This window comes from Lactuca saligna, chromosome 1 (assembly GCF_052625555.1).
Source record: "Lactuca saligna cultivar CGN05327 chromosome 1, ASM5262555v1, whole genome shotgun sequence".
Taxonomy (NCBI): Eukaryota; Viridiplantae; Streptophyta; class Magnoliopsida; order Asterales; family Asteraceae; genus Lactuca; species Lactuca saligna.
This window is the reverse complement of record NC_136417.1, coordinates 120,985,266-120,995,579: the sequence shown is the minus strand read 5'-3', so window position 1 is coordinate 120,995,579 and position 10,314 is coordinate 120,985,266. Positions and strand designations below refer to the sequence as shown.

The 10,314-nt window shown below is 34.8% G+C and overlaps 1 non-coding gene across 1 annotated transcript; it reads right to left on the bottom strand.

Moving 5' to 3' along the window:
* Positions 1-884: 884 nt before the first annotated feature.
* Positions 885-987, bottom strand: LOC145027897 (U6 spliceosomal RNA). The gene has a single exon (XR_013675660.1). It is a non-coding gene; the product is annotated as a U6 spliceosomal RNA (small nuclear RNA).
* Positions 988-10,314: the final 9,327 nt, after the last annotated feature.

Genomic DNA, 10,314 nt, shown 5'->3' with positions numbered 1-10,314 from the left:
AAAGTGAACCTACAGCGAGTTTTGTACACAAGGATTGTATTTTTAAAAATTATTTACGAATCCATAGTACTTTCAAACTTAGGGATAATGACTTAAGAGGGTAATAAGGTTTCCAGCTTGTTCGTATTAGGCTTCTAAGGTCTTTTTTTGTGCGTATTAGATCAATATGGTTGTTATTACCGTTTAGAAATACTCTTTTTACAGGTTTTAACGGGTAAAAAAGACTATTTCTAAACGGTAATAACAACCATATTGGTTTAATACGCACAAAAAAATCTTAGTGACCTAATATGGACAAACTGGAAACCTTATTACCCTCCTAAGTCATTAACCCTAATTATTTAGAAAACATGCTTACTAATCAATGTAACTGATTTGTTTGACTGAAAATAGTTGTTTCCATTTAAACTTATCTCACAACCCTTCCAGAACTTCTAAGTCCAGAAACTTATATGATTGATGATCTTCATTACATAAATATGCAACATTTTATCAATAACTTCTTTTTGTCATTTAAATGTTTACATGAACACATCCATGTGTACAAAAACAAAATCTCACTTTGATACCTCCCATCAATGTCTACATTTGATACGAAATGGAAATGTATAACCAACAGGGACTTGTATAGGATGTCTATTATCAATTATTTTATAAAAGCAAAACCACAACATGAACTAAGAAACTGAAGTTGCAAAATGAATAAAAAAATCAACACATAAACAAATACATACATACTATATACAACACATAAACGGAAGTTTATAAAGCGTGAAACTTAATGACAGGAAAAGTAAAAAACTTAAAGGAGACTTTATAGAAAGAAAGATCACCGTTACTTGCTACAATGGTTGAAGACATCAACAAGAAGATCAATCTGACCATAGAATCCACATGTTGTCTCAATTTGTGTGTGTCATCCTTGCACAGGGGCCTTGCTAATATTCTCTGTATCGTTCCAATTTTATCGGATGTCCCCAAAGGGACGACTTTAGATGAAGAGCTTTGCCATATAGATAAGTAGCATGTTATATGGGACGACGCAAGTTCTAAACAAAGTAGTTTACTGTTGATGGTCATATATTCTTAATGTCTTTAAAATTAGGATTAATGACTTAGGAGGGTAATAAGGTTTTCAGTTTGTCCGTATTAGGTCACTAAGGTTTTTTTTGTGCGTACTAGACCAATATGGTTGTTATTACCGTTTAAAAATATTCCTTTTACCGATTTATCGGTAAAAGGAATATTTTTAAACGGTAATAACAACCATATTGGTCTAGTACGCACAAAAAAAACCTTAGTGACCTAATACGGACAAACTGAAAACCTTATTACCCTCCTAAGTCATTATCCCTTCAAACTTAATTACAAAGGTATAGCAAACTGTTATCTAATAATGGTTTTTATTATTAAAAAAAATTTAGTTACTGTACTTATTTTATCGCCACCATCACCATTTTCTCACATCATTTTTTTTTTCCGAAACGGTGAGATATTATTAAGCCATTTTCCTGCATCTAACATAATATCCGCCTTATTCATTTTTTCAGGCACAAAAATTATATAAAATTTTATACAAGTTCAATAATAATCAAAATTAAATTGAACATTAAACAAAAACGCTACATGTGGCATGAATCGAAGGTCTAGGAAAAGACATTACAAGCAACACGACCATGAGCAAATAAATAAGAAATTATAATCCTTTGAGCATTTCATGTGTACGCTTAATTTCAATTCTTATTAGCTCGTTCATGTTAATATTGACAAACACAAAAAAAAAAAAAAATGAGAAATTAGGTTTTCACACAAACGGGATGCATTTTTGAGTCTGGCTAGCACAGGCTGTACATAAATCATAAACCAAGACTTTATGGTTTGAATATCAATATCGTAAAATCGTTTCCATGTTTAAAATAGAAATCATGTGGATTGATAGAGGGTTTTACAATATTACTGTAGTTTATGTTTATCAGTTTATGTATTGAGTAGTAGTTGGAGCAAAGAACATGACAGAAGGGTGAAAAAAGACGGTGGGAAAGCCGGTTGTTCTTCGTGGGAAGATGGTTCATAAGTGTTGTAGGTTCTCCGGTACTACACCCATGTCGGAGGTTCATAATCGGTGGCTATTGGGACTTTCTACCCATGCTTACTCCAATTTAACAACAAAATGGTGAATGACTAATTTTTTTTGAACCGGCAAATAAAGGATAACCCGACCCGAAGGATCAGGAATGTCTGACGGGCCACCAAGGGGGGGCACCACTCACTACCAAAGGGAACGAAAAATCGAACCCACATCAATCCAGAGAAAATCCCCCAAATATGCTCAGCCAAAAGTAGAACTCTTGATCTCACCCATTGAGATCTATAACCCAGAATACACACAACCAGGTAGGCTGATGATCATTTGCAGTGCATGGCTAAATGATCCAACGTGATAAAACTGGGGAAGGAATATTGCAAGAGAGAAGGAAGATGAAAGGATTGGTTGGTCTAATAATTTTAAATATTTATTAATAGATAATTAATGAATAAGTAATTAAAAACATTAAGTCTAGTGGGCTATGATAATTTTACCATTTTTTGGTAAATATTTTAGGAAGTACTAAATATTTTTTGTGAATACTATGTTTATGTAAAAAAACTCACCTACAACTAGAAAACGTGTCTTTTTTTTTCGCGCCTTCCGCCAATAATTTGTTGTAGTCGTGTACCTATCATGTAATTTTATGTTTTGCATGTATACATATGTACATCTTAAGAAGGAATTTAGCAGTGAAGTCGAGTCTATAATTCTGCATTTCTAGTCTATGAGGTCGTTTGATAGTTGCTAACTGAATAAGAATTGACTGAGATTGGGTTAGAAATTTTTACTGAGTTAACTTCTGACTGAAACTTATTGTTTGATTTTGTATCTGACTGACTGTGCAAAATTACTATATTTCCCTTAAATAACATTTTTTATAATAACTGTTTATGATTTACCATTTAAATTATAAGATTATATTTTTATAAAAACATTCAATACTATTAACTACTATTTACAAATCAAATGAATTAAAACATTAAAATTACATTGTTTTAGCTAAATAACATCATTAAGTTGCTTCAAATTGTTCTTGATTTGGAATTCCTTTCACAAAAGCATTATTCAAAACTTGCAACAACATTCTTTTGGCTCATTTTTGCTTTTACTTCACATGCTCCACAAACACAATTTTTATTTTGTTAAAAAAGTAGTATACATAAATAAATTCAAATATTCAATCCTTGAATGTACAATGTTTAATTTTTTTAGTTCGCGAGAGCTTTGTCATTCTTAAAACATAATTCCCGAGTTTATTATACACAAAATAATCAAACTTTTAGTGGAAAACAAAGAGCACAACAACAAATTGAAAAGGAACATTTCTGCAACAAGAAAACAACAATCCTTACTATTTAACCCTTTTGTTTTCCCCATCAGAGATAAAAGATAACACCAGTCTTATGTTCTTTTCCCTAATGGCTTTCATAAGCTGTCAATACCAAATAGCAGGATATGATTATGTGAATGGGAATTGAATTCAATAACAGGTAAATCTCTTTGATACATTATTTCAATACATGAAAAAAAAACAAAAACGAAACATACAATCCATATAAATCAGAAAGAGGAGGAAGATGGAGTATCGACGGCGGTGCTGCTAGCTGTGGTGGTAACATGAGGGGCAAGAGTGCAAGACGGTAAGACTGGTGTTGGAGAAGTCAGCAATGCATAGGCTGCTGAAGAGAAATTATGTTTAAGGTGTGTTAGGGCTATGGGCAAAGGAGTTTGAAAGATTTGTTTCGAGGCATCGCTGGAGGAGAGCCGATCGAATGTGACGACGATAGAAAGGGAGGATTTGGAAGGAGTCAAGGAATGAGGTGGAGGATGAAGAAAATACGATCAGGGTTAGAAGAGAAGGGCACACAAGGGAAACGAGGGAAATGAAGGCGTCCGGTCTCGGTCAACTTTTTTTTTCATGACTAGGTAAGATGCTAATGGACCGAGTCAATGATTTATTTAATCAAATCAAACATGCTTAGTAGATTGTGTAAAACAAAAATGTCTGACCAGACCGAGTCTGTCCCAAATCAAACACCCCCTATCACTCTTGACATTTCCATTGGTCATGCAGATCTCCTGCATTTCTTTAAAGTTACATATAATGAAGCTAAAAAATCTCGTTGAGAGAATCGGTTACTTAGGGTCGTTAGTATCAATTTGTAAATTATTCAATAATAATCAACATATACAACGAATATGATTAAATCTAATCCTATGCACCTTTGATACACAACTTGTTCTTGCACACATATTTGAAACTTCACTTCTTTAAGAATTCCATCTAGCTTGATATTCCCTATGTGTGGTGCCTATCTTAGACCAGATAACACCTTTTTTAATTTGTATACTGAACCCTGTCTTCTTTTCTTCACGAAACCTTCTGGTTGGTGAACGAACACCTCTTATTGTAATTCACCATGCAGAAAAGAAAATTTTATGTCTAAGTGGTGCAACTCCCACCCTTTTGAGACAACAATAGCAATAAGAATTCAGACGGTTTCAATTCGATAAATTGGTGCAAATACTTCATCAAAGTCAATGCCAGGTTGTTGTAGGTAGCCCTTCGCCACGTGCTTTGCTTTGTATTTTCTAATTGAACCATTTGCATCCCTTTTGACTTTAAATGACCATTTTAGGCCAACGATAGTCGTGTGTGTTGGGTTTTGAGATTAAATTCCAGGTACCATTTTTTCGATTGAGGCAATTTCTTCCTCCATGGCTTTAACCTAGTTTGTATTATCTCGTCCTTCTTCATAACTTGATGGCTCCTCATGTTTAAAGAAGGTGAATGTTCTCAACATAGAAATGCTTTTTGTAGTTATAATTCCTGCATGGTGGATAAGTGGTCCTGCTTGACCTTCATAAAGGAGGTTGTTCATGATATTCATTGGGTTCAACTGGTTGTTCAAGTTCTAGATCACTTTCCCCACTTCTCCTCCCTTTTGCTCATCATGCTTTGACGTGTTTCATATAGATCCCTCTCTAGTATCCACTATCCCTGACCAATGAACCTAAAACACACCAAGTTTATGTGTTGAGTTAGATTGATCAATGAATTATCATCCTAATTTGTGTTTTCATCAAAATTTACATCTCGGGATACAAGAATTTTGTGAAAAATTGGTCATACAACCGATATGCTTTCATTCTTGGTTCTGATCCAAGATGAATTGTTTTCTCAACCGGTCATCAAGTTTTCTCAATTGAGTTACAATCGTTTTTGCATAGGCCACACATCCAAATACTCTAATGTGTTCAACATTGGGTTTTTGATTGTTGTATAGCTGATATGGAGTTTCTTCTTTCATTGGTTTGGTTGGGATTCGATTGGTTTCATGATTTATTGCTTCTCCCCAAATTTAGTTAGGAACTTGTTTTGATTTCAAGATGCTTTGTGTCATCTTAACAAGAGTACGATTCCGTCTTTCCACTACGTCGTTCTATTATGGTGCATATAGAGTTGTGAGGTGTATTTATCCTTTCGTGATCTTCATAAAGAGTGTTGAAATCTCGTGACATAAACTCTCTACCTTTATTTGTTTGAAACACTTGGATTGATTTATTGGTTTCTTTTTTACTATGACCTTGAACTTTTTGAAATAGGTTATTGCATCGCTTTTTTCTTTCATAAGATAACACCACATAAAACATGAGTAATCATCGATCAAGACAAAAACATACTTATTTTTAGCAATAGTAGATGGTGAGTTTGGTCCACATAGATCTCCATGAATTAGCTCCAAGGTTTCTTTTGCTTGATATTTGGAGTTTTTAGGGAAAGGTTTTTTATTGTGCTTTCGTACTACGCATGACTTACATAGTTGGTTATTCCCCTATGATGTTTGGTAAGACAATAACTAGATCCTTTTTTGACATATTTGAAATTGTGTCAAAGTTAGCATGACCTATTTTTGCATGCCACAACTTGTTTTGATCTCCTAAGAGGTTATATAAACAAATCGGTCTTCCAACTGAAATTCTTGTTTTGTAAATCCTATTCATCGAGCGCTTTACCTTGAACATATGGGTTTCGTGACTATCATAGAGATATACTTTATCCATTTTTACTAAAATTTCACAACAAATTTATGTTGCTTGTCCTAAGCTAATTATGTTGGACTTGAGATCAGCTATATAGTATATGTCAGTCAATAGCTTTTGAAATCCACCATTGCCATCAAAGAGTATGGATCCTTTGCCTTGTATTTCAATAAAAGAATCATCTCTAAATTTGACCTGCCCTAATATGTCTGTTGATCTCGGTGAAGAGTGAGAGTTTACTTGTCATGTGGTTACTTGCGCCATTGTGTAAGTACCATGTGCGATTCTCATCTTTACTCGTCTCGTATTTGTTGGGTATCACCCTCTCTTCATTTAAAACCACAATTTTGTGGATTGTTTTTAACATGAATAGTCGTGGTTTGTGATCATCAACCTCTTCCATGTTAGCCTGATAGCCTCTTCCTGTTTTGCCTACTGTTTTGGGCATTGGGATTCAAAGTGACTAAATTTATCACACTTGTAACATTAAACTTTTGATCTATATTTGGTGTTTGATTTTGGTTTTAGATTGTCGGTCTCTTTGTTGGAAGTAGTTATAGGTCTTCATTGATTTTGAGGGTGGCAACCTCCACCCCGCCCTCTCCTTGACCCTCGTTGACCTCGTCCTCCTCTATTGGCATCATGATTTTGAGGTGTCGGGTATTGTACTGTTGAACAACAATTTTCCTTGATTGATAGTTGGTTCATCCTCACATATACGTTCTTCATAAGCCTTTAATCACCCCACCACATCTTCGTATCTGATAGTTTTAAGATCCATAACTTGCTCTACTAAAATGACAATACGAACAAATTTTCTTGGTAGGCTAGTGAGGAGTTTCTCAACTAGTTTTCTCTCATGGATTGTTTCACCAAGAGAGGCTGACTTTGACGCAATGCATGAGATGTTGATAGTGAATTTGTTGATAATACTTGGCTCCTTCATCTTTAAATTGTCAAAATCGGTAGCGAGAGTTTGTAGTCGTGCTTCTCGTACCTTATCGGCGCCCCTATGAGGATCTTGATTGCATTCAAGATTCCCCTGCCGTGTTTATCACACCAACTTTCAAGATGGGATCTTTTGGTCTTTTCTGGAAAAAGGAGTCTAACACCGATGTTATTCTTCTTCACATCGGTCGATCCTGGATCAATGGTATCCCAAAACTGATGCACGTTAAGGATTACCTTCATTCAGATTGCCATACTATGTAATTTGTGGAATTTAGCATATACACATGAGGTGAAAGGGATGATCCTTCTTTCGTTCCAAATGTGCCTCAATCCACCATATATGTCATGCTTGGTGGACCAGATTTCTACTTCTAGGTGCTCTGGTACCAATTAAAGAACCAAGTTGATGCATAAAACAACAAAATGATTAAATGCGTCACTATAAAAATAAATAGATTTAATGGCACTTAACATTTTATGTCACTGATATTCATAATTATTAGTGGCATAATGTTATAATATGCCATTAAAAGTTTTGTTTTACTAAAAATAATGTATAGTATAATTATTATAATAATAAGATTAAGTTACGAAAATCTCCTTAATCTTAACGAATTTACAACTTTGGTCCATCTTTTTAACATTTTTTGTTGTCTTCCCTAAGTTTAATTTTTATTTCATGTATGGTGTCTCTCTGCAAGCAAATAACCACATGAGGGTGTTTTGGTATTTTCTACAACAAATCACATTTATTATCTCTAATTAAATCTTTTATCTCTAATTCGTATCTATACATTTTTTTTTTCATAACACCAAGAAAATGAGGAAATGTGGATATCGATATAAGTAATTAGATCATTATACATACCTGCTATTAGTAGCCTCTAACTAATTTCAATTTACATTCAAATTTTCACTTTCCTTTAGGTTTTGCCAAAACAACTCGCTAACATAGAGGATTTGAGTGTATGATCGTCATGCTCCCATTTTCGCCTCTCCACCGGCACACCGCCGTCGTCCAATTCATCGCGGCTACACCAACACAATGTCGTCGTCGTCTCCCTAAACCACTGCTAGTGTGGTATATTTGATCTATATCAGCATCTCTTCCCCAACTTGTGTATATCATCCATTTTAGCTATACTAATCATTGTTCTATCTCTTATATACTAAGTTAAGTTATCATCCTCTTCTCCTAGCTTTTGGTTCCTAGTCTTAATGTATTTATGAGCACAATTCAATATCTTTCTTAGTAACATTGTTCTTGCAAGTTCGTCTGCTCGACTGTTAAGAAGGTCAATTTATTTCCCATGTTTAATCAATTTTACAAGCAGGTTACCATATGATCATCACATTTATCTTCTTATCTATGATTATGATTATGTATTCTTTTTATGATTAGTGAATAAACCCTAATTAAACTCCCCATGGTTAAACGATATTTTTTTCGAGCGCAAAAATTATACTAATTAATTTTGTCGGATATGAATCATAATCTCTAAGCAAATGGTGTCAAATAAACTTAGGAAAGAAATTTGTTCTTATGGTATGAAATTTGCTTGTGCAGGCAGGTTTGCAAAAACTAATTGGACTTGCTGGGGAGACAAATGTAAATGAAAGTTAACAAATAACGCATCTAATCTTTTCACCATTAACCAATGAAAACTTCTTTGATTGTGTTCTTACAACTTTATGTGTTTGTTTTGATTAATTTTAGGGAGAAGAGCAGAAGAAATTGGATGTATTGTCAAATGAAGTTTGGGTGAGCAGTGCTAAAATAGTGAGTGTTTGTAAAAATCCAAATACAAGCTTATATTGTTAGTATTTAATCTAGTGGAATCACTCTTCTTTAGTGCATACTTGTTTTTAAAGAATATGAAGATACACTCATTTTGGAACCATCTAAACTTGGAAGGTAAGGACAAATTCAAATTCAAAGTCTCTCAATCTTTTAATCATAATCTCGTTAGTTACTCTATAATATGAATGAAAATATTTCATTTTTAAAACAACCAATTCACCTATTTATCGTTTAGTCAAATACTTAAAGGTATTTGATAACAAAAACTGTTATCAGAGTGCAATCCTAAAATCCTACAGTTGTAGAAAATATGGGTGTATGTGCTGCGATCAAGGCGGGACATCCCTTTTCAAACCGAAAGTAACTAAAACCATAATCAACAACTGCAAGCACTAAGCTAAGTGGGTTCCCCAAAATATCCCATACAGTACGTCAAAAATAAACAGATATTGGTTATCAGCAACCCTGGGGACTATCAGTAGGCTAACAACATACCCATGACTTATCAGCAACCCTGGAGACCTTCAACCGTCTCAGTCACATATAAACATCATAACACAATATTAACAGCTAGACCCAATTGGTGATCACATATACAACAATTTTACCACACAGGCTCATACAATCGTGAAAGAGTCAAAAAGACAGCTAGCATCTTGCATACATAATTTAGTGAGTCGGTATTGGTGCCGTCAACTCACGAGCATCAGGAGAAGACTCACCTCAGACAACTGAACCCATGGATTAAACTATTAATGCAGCTCCGCTAAAATCCCTACAGTATCAAATACCAAAATGAAAACCCATTAATAACTATATCCTGACTCACACTAAGAGTCCAAATTAGGTTAAAAGATCTTTTTTCCCTTCCTCTAACTTGGCCCAAGGCCAAGTCCCAATCCAAATGTCCAAAAGCCTACAATCCAAAAATAAGCATCTCAGGCCCAAATATGGCATAATTTTCCAAATTAGGCCCAATCCCTTTCATGGGCCTTTTCCCAAGAAGTCTAACGAAATCTCAACAGCCCAACCCATGAATTTAGATGACTCAAAATGGCCCAAGACAACCAAATCCACTCAACCCATTCTCCGAATAACAAGCGATTCTACACACGACTCCCAAATCACTAATACCGCCTCGACAAATCGTGAGGCCCCCTACCTGCTTTCCAAAAGCAGTCGAGACCTCCTAGGTCCCAACTTGACTGCTGACTAACCGATTTACCGGATTCCCACCTAGTTCCTGAGTCAAATAGACACATATGGTCGCCCCATGCGACTTCCAAACGAAAGCCTCATTTGGAAATAATTTCCTTAGATATCTCGCAACTTATGGCTCCAATAATCTTTCTGATCCAACCGATCAAAACAGCCCGATCCACTTGGCGCCACCAAATCCAATGTTAAAAGCGAAGGCTACATGACCAAT